The 19,716-nt window shown below is 40.4% G+C and overlaps 1 protein-coding gene across 1 annotated transcript in view; it reads right to left on the bottom strand.

The window, feature by feature from the left end:
• LOC144609963 (uncharacterized) overlaps positions 1-19,716 on the bottom strand; it is a 121,005-nt gene that overhangs the window by 93,174 nt on the left and 8,115 nt on the right. Inside the window, exons 2-4 of the mRNA XM_078428369.1 lie at positions 18,936-18,962; positions 11,234-11,284; positions 687-722 (exon numbers count right to left, since the gene is read on the bottom strand). The gene's annotated coding sequence lies outside the window, so the exon portion shown is untranslated. The remainder of the gene's footprint in view (positions 1-686; positions 723-11,233; positions 11,285-18,935; positions 18,963-19,716) is intronic.

The following is a 19,716-nucleotide window of genomic DNA, read 5'->3' on the forward strand; positions in this document are numbered from 1 at the left end:
TTCTGAGAAAAGTGAAAAACACAACACTTTACCTCTGACTAAACACAATGGGAAAATAAAATTTCTTCATTTTCTAGAATGTTCAATTTGACAATTTAAACGATTATGTCTAAGAGTACTTGACTAAATCAGAACTTGATAAATTTGTTTTGTTTTCAAATGTGCGACTGTGCAGAAAGGTCTCGCGTACCCCCATTCTTGGCAGACGTTCCAGAGACCTAATGCACTGTAGGGATGTGGCTGCTGTCATTTGCAGATTCCTGCTTGCAGCTCCGATTCATCCCTGATATTATTAGGGGCCATCGTTAATTAATTTCAATCAGATCATTTTGAAAAGTTTGTACTCAAGTTCCAAGGGGCTTCACAGGACTGTTGCATAAGGATATTTGCCGCTGAGCTTTTAGCAGAGACGCTCAATTGGATATGTTAGAATGGAACCCAAAATGTATGAAAACAGCTTTAATGTGGTGAGCAAGCTAAGCTCACGGTAATGTGAAAGTATGAATCAAACCGTGCAACTATAGGACAGGCAGCATGTACAACGTGGGAACTTATAAATCAATTCCTTTCAGAGTGTCCATCCAATCAATCATACAAATAAATCAAAGAAATTTGGTTATCATCAGCAAGCTGTTAAATATTACTGAATAAGTGGATTTCCAAAAGTCTCTCAAACGTCAACACACCGGATATCCTGGGAACCCTCTTGCTCCTGGTTGACCCTAAATTAAAAGAAAACACAATTGGGGGAATTAATTAATCCAAACCATCATGTTTATTTTCTCTCTGATTACTTGCATTCATTAGGTCTCAAGCAAGGTACAAGCTTGTTCTTTTGAATCAATAGTAATGAATTTTCTTCTCAAGTACGGTTTTTCTAAACAATTATCCTCATTAGCAAATCATTTGAATTAAACCGCAAGGCACCATGAGTGGAAATAGTGGGAAGTTCTCCCAGCAAGTCACAGCAGAAGTCCTATTGTGGATAAATGCTGTCAGTGCCATCAGTGCATTCATTACGAGTGTCCTGTTCAATGTAAATTTATGTTACTTCTCCAATGTCCGTTTCTAACTTTGGGAGAACAAAAAGCCAACTATAGAGCCGATTCAAACATTTGAACCTCCAACGCACTGGCAGCAGAGTTGAAGGCTGAGCTTGTACAGTTTTAGCTCCAGGGTGAAGTATTTTTATTAAGGGAGGGATGAGAACAGGGAGAATAAAAAAGCTGCAAATGGCTTGGAGTCATTACTCCTGTGGTGCCACAAGCAACGCTGCTCTAGCCGAGGTGTGGAGCAAGAAGCCAACTAGGATGCATCACCCATGGTCAGCCATGACCGAGGGGGCCTAAGAAGAAGACATTACTCCTACCCGTGATCATGATGTGAAGTTAGTGCTTCTTATGTTTGTTTGCCACTTGTCTGGCAATCAAACCCAAGTGCCACAAATTCTCTTCAAATCAAAAGTAAGGGTCAAGGCCCCTCTGAAACTTTACCTCGGTATCCGTGCAAGCTGGGAATTACAGGCCATCTTGCTGCTTGCTGCTGCAGTACAGAAAAGCTCGACCAGCAAAGATGGCAACCCACGACTCTGGACTAATGCAACTTTCCCATTCACACTTGAAAGGGGCGCTTGGCTGCAATGCCGGACTCCCCAAAAATACAGGTGCTAATAGAGGACACTCGTGCTCTTTCAGATCTTGAGCATAAAACACACAGTGCTAGAGTAATGGAGTAACTAAGCAGATCAAGATGTGGATAAATGACATTTTAGGCCGGGACCCTTCTTCAAACATCTGCGGTTCCTTGTGTCTCCCTTTCAAGTCTTCCCTGGCATTTACGCACAGTAAGCACCCTTTGCACAAGGAAGCTGTTTCCTGTGTGCACTGTTTTTTTCTGTAGACTGTGCATGTCCCCCTGTTTTCTGAGAGGACTCTGCCACCTCCTCCCAGCCACAATCGTGGCATGCACTCATTCCTTGCCAACACTATCCAGTAGCTGAATGAAAGGGATTGCATTGTGGTATGACCCTTTAAGTGCCAGAGCTACTTCCTGAGGTCAGAGCTGTGAGGAAAGGTACTATTAACGGGAGAAACACGACACCTACCTCCAGCTGTTTCTGAAAAAGAGTTCTGTTACGCCAGGGAGCCTGCTGGCATTGTCTTGGAACTGGTGCTTATTAATTTCACAAATTTCTTTTTAGAGTTTATTTCAAAGCAGCATCGGGGAGACTGTTAATTTCAGAGAAGCATGGCAGATGAATTGTTAGGTCTAGACTCAGTCCCTCCAACAAGTGGCCATATATGTGCACACTTAGACAGACTGGTTGGCAAACTATTCTGTGTGGATCCTGTCACTGAATAGATTTGGGAGAGGAGTGGGAGATAATAGTGATGTGGGAAGAAAATTAACACAACCCAGCAGAATCTGACAGGGTCCATCATGGGCAGTGAGGAGCACATCTGCCTGAACCAGATGTGTGAGCACCAAAATGTAGATCACTCTAAACTGCTATTGTTGAATGGGGTTCCAACCATTTGCTCAGGTGGAGAGAAAAGAACATTATATGTGTACTGTTTCAAAGAAGAGCAAGAAACTCAGGATTGGCAGCCTGTCCAACATCAATTAAATCTCACTAAAGAGATTACTTGGTGACTATCACACTCCTGCTTCTGGGAGCTAGCTGTGATTAAGTAGGCAATAGACACAAAATGCTGGAGTAACTCAGTGGGACAGGCAGCATCTCTGGGGAGAAGGAATGGGTGACATTTCCTTCTATCGAGATGCTGCCTGTTGCGCTGAGTTACTCCAATATTTTGTATCTTCGGTTTAAATCAGCATCTGCAGTTCCTTCCTACACATTAAGTAGGCAATCATTGTTTCCTGCAACAGTGACAAAAAGATCTTCAGTGTAAAATGTCCTGGGATAAAAGGTGCTATTGAAATGTAAGTCATCTTCCTCTCCAGGCTGTAACCTGATCTTGCATCGAGTAGAGCTCTAATCAGAAATAGAAGTGCTGGCTAGCTTCCCCTGCCTGGCCCAGAGCATGAAAGCCAATTGACCCATCCTGTCATCACTCCCGGCGAGCTCAGGCTAACTTAGCGCCACCGAGAGAAATCAAACCTCAAGCTTGGCTGGACAGAACCAGCTGAGCCATCACACAAGCATGTAGGACTTTATTGTGAAAAGGCTTTAGATGTGAAATTGGTGACTGGCAGTGATGTGACATTACGATTAAAACAAGGCAGTTTCCTGATCCTTGCTGTTTCCATCATTGTATCTTCAGCGTAGTGAATGAGTGAAATTCGATCTTTGTTAAAAAAAAAATTACAACTTCTCAAATTTCCAACTAATTGAACAGCAATTGGGCTTAATCCTGACTTTAATAAGAGGATATATGGTTCTAGTCCTACCTGTTCTTTACAGAGTCATTAACTTGTAAAATAAGATTAAAGATTCAGAGTGTTTTTCGAATTAAGTTCATTAATTGAAATGTTATATAACAGACAGATTTCTCAAATGGTTTCAGCAGATGACTGGCTCACGGACTAACAAGTCCCACCACAATATATAAAGTAATTTAAATCTGTTCCACTTAAAGCTATTGAGAAAAGCAGACCAGTTGTCCTGTTATTTGTTTGTCATTTGTTAAATGCAAAATATGGGAGGGGGTAACTCATTCACAAGCTGTTCCTCATTAGTAATGGTTTATCATGCCGCTTTTGATGGCTAACTAAAAAAACAGATGGTTAAACTATGTTGTCACATTGCAGAGGACCTGACTTAAGCTGATGCGAGAGTGAAAAATACTGTAAATAAATCAATTCTTTATGGTATATTTGAACAGGAAATAACACATCAAAGAAACAAAATACTTTCCTATCATCTTTAAAAGGACATTGCCTTTCCTGGCACATTGACATGTCCACTCTTAGCAGTTCCTATGCAAGCATGGCCATAGTTGTCAAGCTCTATTGAGTTTAGGAAATGCAACTGCAGAGTAAATCTAACCAGGCTCTTAACTGAAATATGGAGAAGAAAACTTGTGTTTGGCCATAGCTCATCTGTAAAATGAATTTGATCACAATTTATGATGCTGGGATATGCAAATAGGAATCATGCCTTCAGCTGTTAATTTAATTGATAGACATTTGAACAATAGTCTCAAATTGGTTCATATATTTTCTGCATATTTTTCAGGACATGCAAAGAGGCCATTCAGCTCATCAAGCCCACTACAACTCCCAGAGTATTCCTATCTGTGCCATTCCCCATCTATTTTTGGAAAATCCTGTATATCTCAGTCAACTATGTACCAGAGAATAATATGATGTGGTGTACATACTGTATTATTATGTGGTGTAAGTCAGTGGGTCAGGCTGCATCTCCATCTCCAGCATTTTGTGTCTATCTTTGGTATAAACCAGCATCTGTAGTTCCTTCCTACACATTATTATGTGGTGTGATTATTTTTGAAAAGATACTTTTAATTTCTGATTTTCTTCTCAATTGGTCCTTTTAAAAAAAATTAAGCATTCATGCAAGATCTGTTGCAAAAGTAAATGCAGCTTACGTAAAGAAATTTTAAATAAAATTTGTGATCATTTTTTAATGTTTATATCCATATGTTATGTTTCCTGTGTTGATGTATACAGCTGCATTGCAAGAGAATTAAAGAATAGTAAAATGCAGACTGGTCCATTGTTATATGATGCCTTGAATAATGTCACAGCAACTGGGAAGCTTACAATGGAACGGCTACTCTAAACAACACAGTAACACAACATGGCAAATTTGCACAGTTCCCCATTATTGTACGCACTGAAACATATAATGGAGAGGTTATTGAGGGTAGGTACAGGCAGAAGTATATACATGTTTCTACACACATGCACAATATACGCATAGATGTTCAAGTGTGTGCCTAATTAAAAAGAACCAAACCCAAAACCTTAATTATGGGTTTTCGATTAACTTTGCAACTAAACTCACCAATGTACTTAAGGTAGACACAAAATGCTGGAGTAACTCAGCGGGACAGGCAGCATCTCTGGAGAGAAGGAATGGGTGACGTTTTGGGTCGAGACCCTTCTTCAGACTGATGTCAGGGGAGTGGGCAGGACAAAGATAGAATGTAGTTCGAGAAAGTAAGACTGGTGGGAGGGGGGAGGGGATAGAGAGGGAAAGCAAGGGATTTCTTACACAATTTATTTTACGTGGTGGTTTGCTTTATAAAAATTGCATTATTCGGAAATATCAAGGAGCATGTCACACTATGTACAGCAGTTGAGCAGATGGTGGATGTAATATCAAATGTGAAAAGTTATAAACATATCACATTTTAGTACTCGATGGATTTGTTTTAAAGGTTGACATACTGCATTGTTCTTTATTTCCTTGAAAACATTCTCATCAGTTTGGATTGTTTGATGTGGTGTGGGTATGAATCCTAAGTGTGAATTGGAATTCCCCTTCATATAATAATATTGGCAAAATAAGTGTGTGAGTCAGGCACGGTACAGCATTGAAAACTTGTTCGATGAATTTACTTGTTTACTTCCATTATCCATTGGTAGATTCTATCAGGGCAAATTATGTTGCTTTTTATAATTTTAATTCTGAATTAAATTTGTAAGTTTCCCATTTTTCATATTTTTCATGCATAGATGAGGGCCATTCTGCCCATCGATTCTATGTCTGCTTCTAAAACAATCATGACAATCCCAGTCCTTCACTTACTTTGCTCTAACCTGACCTCTCTCACAGCCCCATCAACTTCATCCTGGTTTATCCACCACCTGCCAACACTAGGTACCATTTACAGTGAACAATTACCATCCAGGATATGTCTGTGATGCTGGGAAGACTCAAGCACCTGGGGGAAATCCATGCCATTGCAGCTGGCAGTAATGTTGCTCCCTCAAAGCTCCAACCATCTGGGTACAATTCTGATCTCTGGTGCTGCCGGTGTGGAGTTTGCTCATTCCAACAATGGCCTTATGGGTTGCCTCAGCAGCTCTGGTTAGTTAGTTAGCTTAGCTTGTCGTCACATGTACCGAGGTACAGTGAAAAGCTTTTGTGGCGTGCTAACCAGCACAAGGTTACCTCCGATATCCCAAAGACAGACACATTAACCGGTTACTATAACTGATCTCTGGTGTTGGTGAGTGTAGAATCAGGAAAGTCGTGATGGGGAATGTGGGGAGAATAAAATTAGATTGGTATAGAATTAGTGTAAACAAGTGCTTGATGCTGGTACAGATATGGTGAGCAAAGGGGCATGTTTACGAGCTGAACTGCTCCAAGTTTCAGGGGGAACTTGCAATCTCCACACAGACAGCATTGAAAATACGGATCATATTTGGTCCGTGGAGCTGAGAGGCAGCAGCTTTAACAGCTGCACAACCATGCTGTTTAATCCTTTCCTTATTCAATACTGAACTATTTACATAAGAGGCTAACAACACTAACTTTAGGAATTTGTGGCACACGTAATGTATCGTCAATGCACCTCGATGTGCAGATGTTTGTCGGTCATGAAAACTTCAAAGCACCATCAATTTAGGAATTTACTAAACAAAAAGTTTGACAGAATGTACAGTGAAGTAATATTTCCTCCTTTACCCCTTCAACAACATACATTTAAAGCACAATGCATGGAGAGAAAGATCTCAAGGATGTCACAGTAGTATTGACAATCGATCTGAAGACATATATATTAGAATAATTGAGAGAATTGCAAAGAAAGTGAAAGAGAGAGAGAGAGGGTGTGGGGGGAAGGCAGAGAGGTTTGGGGAGGGAATTCCAGAGCTGAGGCCCAGAACAGCTGAAGACACAGCCGCCAACAGTGGAACAATAAGAAAGGGAATGCCGAAGAGGCCTGAATTAAGGCGTGCGCAGATTCTGGTAACAACTGCCATCTATCGCGTGCCAGATCGTGCAGCATGCAATAATGAAGTCTCTGCATCTGCTGGCATGTACCGCAGGCACTCCCAGAATGATGCAGACAAAAGTGTCTCACCTTGAGGAGACCAATGACATTGTTTTGGTGCTTTGGTGGCTCAAGTTGTATCTGTGCTCCCCGCTGTGGCGGGTGAACTCACTGGTATGAAGAGACAGGGGTATAAGGTAATCCTTCCCCCCCCCATCTCCCTCCCGGAAGCATCCCTCAGGGGAGTGTCAGTCGCTGAAGGTATCCAGATTCCCAGAGGATGAAGGAATCATGTAAAGTTCCAGAAAATATGGCATTCACAATGAGGAGGTATTTGCGATCCACAGTCATGTGCACATTGAAGAGGTGGAAGCCATTCCTGTCCATAAAATAATTCCTTTTCATAATGAATACAAAGTTTTGGTGACCTCTCCTGAGCAGAACTGAGTAGCGCTTTGGGAAATGCAACAGAGGCTTGCTGCGGCTTCTGGGAAGGATCCTGTGGCAAGGAAGTTCAGTGTCATCATGACCTTGACCGCCAGGAGAGAATAGTCCAAGCACAGGATTGTTTACAAAGATCGTCCTACAGAAATCCACATACATTTATGATGATACATTTGGAAAATCTAAACCTCCAATCACCACAATCAATAACTAAACTTCAAACTATGACTATTTTGGTTGCACTAGGGATTTCAGTACTTTTGTTTTGTTTTGTACCACATTGAGGTTTTTTCATTGAACTTTTATGTTTATTATGGTATCTATTGAGCACTGTGCTCTATTGAGTACTGTGCTTGCAAACTTGTTGTGCTGCTACAAATAAGAATTTAATTGTTCTATTTTGGTACCTATGACAATTAAACACTTTGACTCTTGACTCATGCCAGCAGGGTTCTGCTGAGATACCCATTGTATGAGAAACGAGCCAGTTAAATGTGGAAACTAATAGTCAAAGTCAGTTTAAAAGCATTGTGCGGACTTTGGAATGTATCTGCGCAGCCCGCAGTTAGTTCTGATATGGCGGATGTCAGCAGATTGTCTCTTAAACAGGGAGAAAAGTGACAAACTAGCACCAGGTGCTCCTGGTTCAGTTGATGTTGAAGCTCTGAAGTTAGCCTTGCAAGAACAGTGACATCATCCACCGCGCATCTAAAGCTGCCAGCGGTCAGGAACACTAGTGCTGATCTCAACCGGGAACACCCAGTCTAACATCATGATTGCTGCAATTTGGTCATTGGTGCAATTTCACCTGGAAATGATCACAAATCAATTTACTCCATGTGAAATGAAAATTGCATCACTGAGCACTGTTCTTTGGGAGAACTGCATAATCCAATTTTAAGTGATTCCTTTCAGCACGGAGACAGTTCCCAGCCAGTGTTAATGTTCAACACAAGCTTTCTCACAACCTTCATCCAACTCATCGACAATTCTCACAACTGTTTGTCCTGCTTGCCAGGACTGGAAAATATTATCTTTGATGAACAACAGATACTTTCTTTGAAGCAGTTGGATTAGGGCAGATTTACTGAGTGCGTAAAATTCTAATAACGGCAGAGAATATCAAAAGGGCCTATTTCCCGGAACAGACAGGTTAATCTCAAGGAGCTACAAGTTTGAGGTAGAACGTCTGAAGGGGAACTGAGTAAATGCATTTCACCCCAAAAATGATGGGCGGATAGGGTGTTATGGGCAGAAATTTCCATCACATTTAAAACACACTTGATTGAATAAGAGCAAAGATTGTAACCTCTACAGATGTAATCAAAACCTGGATAGCAATTATGTTGGATAGCAATTTTGGCTGGCATATAAATGATGAGCCTATTATATAAATGTCTCTGACTCCATTGGGTTGAGCGTTCAGCCACGGATAAATAATTTTCTGTATTTTTGTTCTATTATCGATTGTGGAATTGCAGCAAAATGCTAGAAGCAGTTATGGTCTCCAAATTTGAGGAAGGATATTCTTGCTATTGAGGGCGTGCAGCGTAGGTTTACCAGATTAATTCCCAGAATGGCGTGACTGTCATATGTTGAAAGACTGGAGCGACTAGGCTTGTATACACTGGAATTTAGAAGGATGAGAGGGGATCTTATCAAAACGTATAAGATTATTAAGGGGTTGGACACGTTAGAGGCAGGAAACATGTTCCCAATGTTGGTGGAGTCCAGAACAAGGGGGCACAGTTTAAGAATAAGGGGTAGGCCATTTAGAACGGAGATGAGGATAAACGTTTTCAGTCAGAGAGTTGTGAATCTGTGAAATTCTCTGCCTCAGAAGGCAGTGGAGGCCAATTCTCTGAATGCATTCAAGAGAGAGCTAGATAGAGCTCTTAAGGAAAGCGGAGTCAGGGGGTATGGGGAGAAGGCAGGAACGGGGTTCTGATTGAGAATGATTAGCCATGATCACATTGAATGGCGGTGCTGGCTCGAAGGGCCAAATGGCCTACTCCTGCACCTATTGTCTATTGTCTAAGCTGCTCACGTACTTGCCAAGAGGTTCATGATTTCTCAAACTCGCTAACAGCTGTGCAGCAGGAATTCTGTGACTCAGTTCCCATGAGGTTTTGTCACGAAGCACAAATTACAATTATTACCCAACCAAACCTTGGGAATCTGCTTGTCCAAAGAGAACCATGTCCACAAATGGCCAAAAGGAACTAAATTGTTGGTATTTTCAGAGTATAATTATTTATTATTATACTTGAGGAGAAAGTTTTTAAGTGTTTCTCTGTTTTAGAGGGACTGAGACATATAACATAGAAACAGGCCCTTCAGCCCACCATGTTGGCTATCACAAACTCATCTATACTATCCTATTGACCCCTATTGACCCCTATGTGGTCTAATTAATTGCATAACATGGATTAAATTGTTTTATCCTTCAGAAATACCATCTCAACATTTTAGCCTAGGTTCCAGTGTACCTAAAGGACATGTGAAATTAGCATTACTATTGGAATAACCAGAAACTGTAGACTTGTACAGAGACCGATGTGAGGAGGGAAAGGATGTAGTTCGGTGTTGGGGGGAGAAGGAGTTGGTGATACATGAGTATCCAAAGATGTGCTGAGGGGTGGGGGGTGGATATCAGATCCTAAAGCTGAGGTGTAGGGTGGTATTGGAAAGGTAAGACACGTGGGAGAACTTACTCCTGGAATTAGATGGGCTGGGAGTGAGGGGGTCTTGCCTCATCACAGTGAGGGATGTGACATGTAATCATGCCCAATGCTTCCAATCAGGGGTCTTTACGAATCGCAGGGTGGCAGAGTGAGGGGGCTTTGTGTTGTACCTTGGAAGTGTTGGGGGCTTTGTGTTGTACCTTGTGAGATCGGTACTTCGGAAGATTGGGATGAAGATTGGAGGGTGGGAAAAGTAGAGAGTGGGGCTGGGAGGTTCGATGATGGTCATGCTGTGGACAACATGATGTAAATACCCAATTACCCCACAGGATCAATGCACTGAAAATCACATCATCCCAGGGACTCTTAGTGTGGAAACGGTACAGTATGTGCGGATGATTCACCACACCACACAAAAGCAAACTGGAAATATTGAAAACACACCACACCACACAAAAGCAATCTGGAGTGACGTGTCCCTCCACACAAAGACTATTTTCAATCACACAACATTTCAACGCCCTTGTTCTTTTTTGACAGAATACTTTGTTTAGACTGAAGGGTAAAATCAAAGTGAAGTGCCTAATCAATCCCCTTGGCACAAAGGTGCACTGCACAGTAAAGCAGGTATAAACTATCTCATTCTTGGCACTTTTTTATTCGTCAGTTCCTTAAAGAAATTCATTGACACAAAAAAACACCCAGATTATTGAGACTTTTCTTATTTATTCTTTTTTTTGGGTTGTATTGCGAGTAAGGCTAGCATTTATTCCTGTCCTTAATTGCCCCTATGAAGGTGGTTCCACTTTCAAATCACCACAGCACTTCTGGTGAAGGTACCACATAGTGCTGTTTTGGAGGGAGTTCTACGATTTACATGCAGTGGTGAAGGAATGGTGTTAGATGTCCAAGCCTGATGGTGTGCAATGCGATTCTTACTCATTACTTCATTCCAATAACTTGTTTCCTGAAAAAGTAAAACTAAATAATACTTAAACTAATATAATGCAATGAGAGACCAGTGGCATCTGCTGCACCTAGAGAGCAGTGATACAGTTTACATTACTGCTGCAGAACATTTAGAACTGCTGGTAGATGCGCCACTACTTCCTGTTCTGACATACAGTTACTGAGCAGACAGCAAGCAAGGAATCAGTAAAATACAGAAGGACTCACAGGAGGGCCACGGGGTCCAATGATTGAGATGCCGGGATCTCCTGGAGCTCCCTGTGGTAGAAGTGGAAAAGGCAATCAGACAATCAGACCAGGCACCCGTAAGAATCTATACAGAGACAGATTATGCTTTATTGTAGATCACCTCTTACTTGTGACGACGATCTCCTAATCCAACTTGCAACCAACATCCTGATTACAGAGATTGCCCGACCTAATAGACCACTGTGTGTCAAATTTAAAGTTCAAGACTGGTGAACTATAATCACAGATGTAGCATCCAGGGTCATAAGGGCATAAGTGACAGGAGCGGGATTAGGCCATTTGGCCCATCAAGCCTATTCCACCATTCAATCATGGCTGATCTATCTCTCCTTCCCTAACCCCATTCTACTTCCTTCTCCCCATAACCACCAACACCCATTGAATTCAATGTCACATTCACAGTAACAACCTTTTGCCCTGATTGTCTTTTGGTGCATTTTACAGAAAATAGATAACAATGAAATAATTTTCAATTAAAATGCAAACAGGGATGAATCTTTCTTTTGTAATATACATCTATATTCTTCATTCTCCTTTTCACCCACCTTTCCCTGGTTACTGCAGCACTTATTGTTATTCTCCCAAGAAAATTATGGCATAGAAATTATTGTTGGGCAAGCATTATTGTATGCATAGAATTGCATGCATAGCACATGAATGCATAGAATAGTTTGTTACACTGAGTATCACCTTCTTTTGCATTTTTTTGTGGCCCTGGGAAGTTATTTTCAACACCCCGCTGTAACATCGAATCATACAGCAACAGGGGGGACCAGTGACATAACTGTGGCAGCTCCTTGAGAGAGTTCTGAGTGATCGGGGACCAGACCACTGTCATTTGGTCTTTCTGCCTGGGTCAACACACTAATACTCCAAACAACTGATTTGTAGCCAAAACCCAGGCAGTTTCTCAGGCCCTCCTAGCCTACAGATCCCAGATGTTAGCACTTCTACTATCTTCCTATGAAACTGAAGACACCCCACTTAACACAGTCCAGCAGTTGGAACTGGCAGCTTCTTAGTGTAATACTATTAAATCCATTCTTATCCTAGTCAATGGGAGATCTTGGAAGCTAAGATTTGTATTATAGCTAAATCCTTAGGAAAACGCAACTCATTTTACGAAAACTATAATAGCAAGACTAAGCATGTAATGCAAATTAAATGATTTACATTACAGCAAATAATGGCAAATAATGGAGTGATTTGTAGAATTCGAAAAGCAAATTGGCATTTTACTTAATTGTGTAACTCAATTGTGTACTCAATATGGAAACAATATTATTTGTGCTTTAGTACCTCGTTACTATTTACATGGCCAAGCATTTTGTTTTGTGTCTGGTAGTAAGCTGTGTGAAACCTAACATCCAATAGAGCTTTATGCATATTTTAGGGTAAAGAATATTTCATGTGTTAAACAAAGTAATCTTGATTTCTACTTATCAGCAAAGAATGAGGCAGGAACATATTGCAGAAGCTTAAGGCTGCGTGCAGCTGATTGCCGTCAACAGTTTCATTGTGACCATCAGCCTTCTGGACAGCCTGTCTTGGAATTCTCCACTTGATGAATCTGACCTCCTACTCTGGTACTGGACACGCTATTAGCCCAGCAATGGAGCACAGACCTGCCCACGGGAGGCACCACATGTATTTGACTTGACCACTAGCCCTCAGTATTATATCAAGGAAGCTTGGTGTACAGAGAGATGGTGTCACCAATTGTATGGAGAAATGCACGTAGAGTTATGTGAATGAATTGTTTCATTTTAATTATTTATTAGTTTTGCAAGGTGCATTTCATAAAACGTTTAAGTTTTGTTATTTAGTTATTTATTTTTATTTGAATCTTTATGAGAAAGTTAAAAAAATAGTTCAAAAGTGATGAAAAGGCACATTGTGGGCAGAACCTCTGGTTCAGGTGTGTGGTTTGTTCAATGCCTAGAGCTCGCTTAAGGTCTATGGATGAGGAGGGTCACCTCATTCCCCCCTACACACCTGGGCAAAGCAAGTCCACATGGGCACAAGGTCCAAGCAGGCAACAGGTCAGGTCAGTCCCTTATGTTGCAAAGATGGAGTCTGAAAAGGCATGGTGGTTTTATGGGGAAACAAACATATGCATTTACAATTAACCATTGTGTTAATGCAAGAACAATCTGGCTTTATATTGTTGCTCCATTGTGTAAATTGGGGAATGGGATATATGTGGTTAAAGAAAAAAAGGAACATCCCATGATGTTTAAAATGCATTCGCCTATCTGGACTTCACTACATTGACTAATGACAACATTGGCTTATTCTACATTTTTTCGTTGACTTTGACAGTGGGCAGTAATTGACATAAACGGTTGGTAAATGAGTGGATCCATGTCTTTGGGAACTTCATCATTGTTGTTTGACATGATGGCTGAAAGTGCTTCCATTCACAACAATCAACTTTCATTGATTCCTCGTTAGTATTTTTTACTCAGTCGCCTGCAAGGTGCCTGTGTAAGGAATAATTGAGCAACTAAACCTCGAAGAGGACTAGATTTTGATCATTTAACATGGATTGTTGGGGTCTGCAATCACACTCCACATGGGTGCAACCTCAGGTCCTTGTTATACTTCAACCATGGATCAAAGTAAATAGCAAATAAAGTCTATGAGTCTTTGTTTTAGAACACAAAGCTCATCTAAAGTTCCTTTGAGAAAGCAGCAAAATAAAGTAGATTTTAGATTTAGTTTTATAGCACTTCAAATTCTCTCTCATCTCCAAAGCAGACTTAAATAATGCATAAATCCCTATCAGTTTGCTGTTTACTCAATGAATGGTGGGTCATCATGATGATTTTGTGACTTGACCAGAGTAAACCAGATGCAGCCTTAACCCCTCCAGCCACACTCCCAACTTCAAAGTTAGGAACCACATGTACAATCAGTCAGATTCAGGGTTACACACACTGTTCACAGAGTTAGGAGATAGTACATTTCTCAAACCTGATAATAATTTCATAAACTAATGGTAGAAAATGAATGAGCAGTATTTAAAATAGGTTTAGGTAGCTTGATAAGAAAGGAGAAATGGACCAACTGCTCTTACAGACCATACACTTGAAATATTTTTATATATATTAAACATTTAAATTTCTTTAACCTAGTTTTCAAGTTGTTGGCAAAGTCAGCAATGACTAACTTTATCACTTTAAAATATTCTATAAACCTTGTTTGGCAGGATACTTAAAATAACTGGCATTTGATTTATCCAGAAATTATCCACATCAATCAATGGGATGGTTAACATGGCAAGAGAGTGTACATGAAAGGGAGGATATCAAAGGAACAAAGGCACCTTAGAGATCAATAAATGAGCAGGACAGGCCAAGGTGGTTGAAAAGACATGTGGGAAACTTTACAAGCAGAAGCATAGGGTACAAGGGCAGGATAGTTATGCTAGAACGATACACAGTGACAGCCTGGGTACTAATCTGTAGAGATCTGTTCACCACATTACAGGAATAAGGCAATCGCAGGATATGGAGAAGATTTCCAAAGATGTTGCCCAGTCTGGAACATAGTTGCTGTGGGAAAAGTTTGAATAAAATAAGGTGGATTCCCTTCGAAGAGTAACTGGGGGAAGACTGAACTGAGACTAAATTATGAGTAATCTAGAAAACGTAGAAAGGCAAGACTTGCTTACCTGAACACAAGGTTCAATATTGGGGGGCAAATCGATGTAAAATTTTTTAAGAATGTTGTTAAAGAAAATCCTTTCATCAAGAGGATGGTTGGTGTCTCAACCAAGTGTCTGAAAGGATGCTCACCACTTTTAAGCAGAAGAGTAAACGGGCTGAGTGGCCTCTCATGTTTATGATTCTATGAATTAGACGCTGAGGATCTGGAATCAAATCCTGGGAAAAGTCTGCTAAGATTTCATCAGGTTTCATACAGTCTCAGTTATACTGTGTTCTTGATTGTACCAGCAATTATTTTTAAGTAGTACTAAATTAATACTACTGAGGTGAAAGAAAGATTAAACTTCTTCAAGCATCAGCAGTTTGTGGTATGAGGAGTTCTGTAAGACTAGGTTTGTAACCAAGTCTCGGTGCTTTCACCAAACTAGAAATAAACAGAAGAAAATCCTAGCCGACAGTAACAGTTTCACAATTCTGCAATTGTGCAAAACACAAAACATTGACATATATAATTCTACTGTTTCCTTATTCCTTACAAAGCTTTTCACTGTACCTCGGTTCATATGACAATAATAAACTTAAACCTAACCTAAACCTAAGCTTCTCATGTACAATTGCCCAGAACCCTTGAATTGATTGTGAGTAGTGACGGGTTGGTGTGGCAGGTTTGCTCAACACAGCAGGTTCATTAACTTGTGAAAATAAATATTAAAGATTAATCTTTCAATGAGTTGTGCACCAAACTGTGCGACCATCCACATCTGAGTATCAGCTTCAAAGAGTGCAGGCCTTGAAAAGAGAGAGCTCCTGTGCACTGCATTTCCATGCAGTGACAATGTCCTTTGCAAGCCATTTTCCTGACAGAATATGGCTTCCACCCATGTACTTGTTCAAATTTGAATGATCTATGTGATAACAACAAGCTACAGAAAGGAAGAAATCAACAGCAGTAAGTAAAGATAATTCAGGCTTGTCTTGATGTCAGTGCAGCTTATTTCAAACTCTTGGCATGAACCTTTCATTGCATTAACCGTGACACAATGGGCTATTTTTGAGTAATCCTCACTTAGTTACTCTGGGGCCAGGAACATTGCCATATCGAGAACATACTTCCACTAGGGTGTAATTAATGGTGGCTGGCAGATCAGATTTGACTTTATTAGACAGAGTGTGACGGTGTGATGATTACCATGTTTTGGAGTAGGATATGGGAATAGAATTCGACACACACGCTTTGAAAATACCAAAAAATAAACCCAAAATTAGACTGGCATGTTATGAAGAATTTGTTCCACTTTTTTTCTATCAACTGACCATAATAACTCAAGGATTGCTGATGGTGTAGGGGACCTTATGGTGGGTGCCATTTTGAAGGTGCCTGGTTTCTGATTGGCTTCACTCACTGCACTCATTTTGCTGTCAAAATGTTCTCAAAGGAGATCGTCAGACCAAATATACCGCTTTTTTCTTTTTAAAAATACAAATATATAATTTTTGGTTCATGCTGGCTCCATCAAGTTACTGCTGCATTTCACATTTACAAATTTTTCTTTTTCAGAATTATTTGCAAGGTCCAACTTTAGACGTCATGACAAGTTCTGGTGAAGGGAGGATGATTAAGATAATTAAAACAACACCATTTCTTTTGGGCCTTAGACAGATTTTACAACTGTCTTTTTCACCTCTCCTCAAAATGGCTCCATTGAGTTGAATCAACAACCGTACAATAATCAGGAGCAGACAATTTTGACCAAAGAAAGGAAGGTTACCGCAGGTAGAACTTTTATCTTGCCTATCCTTGCAATTTCATTATCAACATTGTCTCTCAAATCATCCAGTTTACACTATACTTGCTAACCATCCTCCCACCCCCCAAAGCCCCTGGTGCCTTAAATAATGTGAGGGGAGGTTTTATCCCCTTTCCCATTGGAATGAAGTTTGGCATTTAGAGTTCCTCTTAATCCAATATATGTGGATGCAAGAGAGAGGAAATGTCATTGCAACCCAAGGACTGCATGAAGGGAATAGGGTTGAATTCAAATTTCTGTTCCGGGGGTATCTAACCTAAAAATATTATTATATGGAATGTGTAATCCTCAAGGAACAGTCACGGTGACAACATCAAGCTATTACGCCACATGCTCATATTAGAGTGATAATGACATGGAACAGAGAAAGAGTCTCGCTGTCCATTTAACTTAATCCTGCACAATCCCATTGTTAATCTCCCCACATTCCACCAGAATTCACCACTCACTTACATACTAGGAGCACTTTACAATGGCCAATTAACCTAACCTGCACATCTTTGACTTGTGGTTGGAAACAACCAAAGCATTCAAAAGAAACCCACGTGGTCACAGTGAATGTGCAAACTCCACATAGACACCATCGGATTGACCCCAGGTCAATGAAGCTCTAACTCTACTAACTGCAATACATGCCAGCCTTCATTTGAAATACTTTGGGGAAAAGCTCTAAAGGACCTCCTGTGCTTTTAATAGTAGTTTGCCTTTTGATCAAAGTAAGGCCACTTTCCTATGCTGCAACTCTTTCATATGGTGTCAGCATCAAAAACAGTAGTGGTAGCCACAGTCTGTCAGTGAACAATGGAGATCAATAAGTCAGCTTCTGTTGCCCCTGTCACATTCTTCATTGTACAAAGGGATGAAGCTTTTTAAGATGTGTTTCAACATCTAATTTTCTCTTCCCTAAATTTGTGTTCCACAAATTGGTCTCTCTGGCTAATCTATTCATCAAGCAATTGCTTATTGAATTATAAATTTTGTAGACCATCTAAGAAGCTCCAATTTCAACGCACGTTGAATTCAAAGGGAACAGTAAGTTAGTAGGACGGTGATTTAGTGGCAAAAATCATAGTCTTAATACATCATGCTATGTAGGAGTCAGTGTTAAAATAGCTTCTCCTTCATATGGAGAAACAGCTTTACTTTGGAAAAGTTGTAAACCATTTTTTGGAACAGAAAATTGAATAGCTATTGAAAGGAAAAGAAGTGTGTGGAATAAAAGGGAAAACTGAGTAATCAGGGAACTGGTTTGGCAAGTTTTCTTTACAAATTGGAAACGATGTCTGCATCCAAAGGTGATTTGCAGTCATGAAGAAACAGCTTCCAGAAAATTAAATGAGCAAGGCTCACTGCCTCCTCCAGGAACACAATGTGCATCAGGGATGCAGTGAATGATCAGATCTTGAAGAGATTGATGAACTGAAATCACTTCCAGAAGGTCACATACTGAGGGGGAATTCACTGGAAATGGAAAGGAAACACAATGGAATTCAGAACGCAACATTTAGGAACATTGTTGATGGAAAAATGAAAGGCAAAAGTATTGTGCTGCCAAGTCTGGCCTGATGGAGCAATCAGGGGGAAATGAGATAGCCCCGAGCACAACTTTGGTGGGAGGTCTTCGGTAGAAAATGGTGTTCATTGACCTAAGCTGAATTATATTTACCTACTAGGACATGGGAATGGGGGAGGGCACAAAACAAAATGGTAAAAACAAAAATTGATTTCCTTTCTGTGGATTAGCTAATTAATTTATTGCATCGTATGGAAGTTGCATCAACAATCTCATTGTACCCCTGTACAATGACAATAAAGATTTATTGTATTGTAGTTTGTTTTGTTTATCTAACTTAAAGATTGTAAAGAATAAGTTCCAGCGTGGTTCCAATCATTACCTAATGAAAGTATGATTGCACAAAGTTGTTGCTCCAGTGACAACTAATTAGGTGTGTTACTGACTCCAGAACTACATTCTCAATTATATTCACTCATTTTAATTTCCACTGCACTTAAACCACAAAACCAGTGTAACACTAAAACCACTGCAATTTTTAGATTAAACAGAATGAAGTGTCTGTTCTACCCAATGGTCACTCAAACAAGAAAGTATTTAGAGGCACTATTAACGTACTACTGGAAATACAAATGAGGGACAAGGTTCCCTTTCCTTGCATGACTCACCTTGTCACCAGGTTCCCCCTTTAGACCCTGGGCAGTCACAGCAAACACAGCATGCAGAGGTAAAGGAGAGATACAAATAGAGGATTAGTATTAGACCAAAAAAAGTACTTATCAGCATCTTTATAAAGCGACCTTCTTAAAGTGGTCAGGAGCCAAAGTCAGCAACTGTGCATCAGACCACACTCAAGCAACAAGCAAGCAGCACAGCAAGAGATTACACCTTTAATAATCTTCAGGTCTGGACTGAGTGAAATAAGTTGCTTTTAGCAAGAGAAAAATATCATAATGGGATAACTGTGAAAGATAAATTTAGCAGTTAAAAGCAAAAGCTAAATTCATGAGCTAAAAGCTTCCAGGGATTAACATTTGCCATTCCAATACTAAATCCCCGTTGACTCTTCTGAAATTTGGCTCCACAATATCACTAGTGACGATCAAGAACCAAGGGGGCACTACACTTCTAATCAGAGCCAGGATTGGTCCTCTGAATGGGAGACTGAGAGGGGAAAGCAGGCTTGGGTCTATCAACCATATGACAATCGAATCCATTCAGAATCTTTGGTGTGACCTGCTGAGTTACTCCAGCATTTTGCGACTATCTTTGCCGTAAACCAGCATCTTCAGTGCCTTCCTACATGTAGAATCTTTCGTGTACTGTCCCCACAATTGGTGCCCACAGAATGCAAGGAGCATCTGGTAAAACAAACCCACTGCTGGCTGCCACTGATACAGGTGTATGGTACAGGCTATGGCTGGGACGTGCCTTGCTTTTTGGACTACT

This window comes from Rhinoraja longicauda, chromosome 35 (genome assembly GCF_053455715.1).
Source record: "Rhinoraja longicauda isolate Sanriku21f chromosome 35, sRhiLon1.1, whole genome shotgun sequence".
Taxonomy (NCBI): Eukaryota; Metazoa; Chordata; class Chondrichthyes; order Rajiformes; family Arhynchobatidae; genus Rhinoraja; species Rhinoraja longicauda.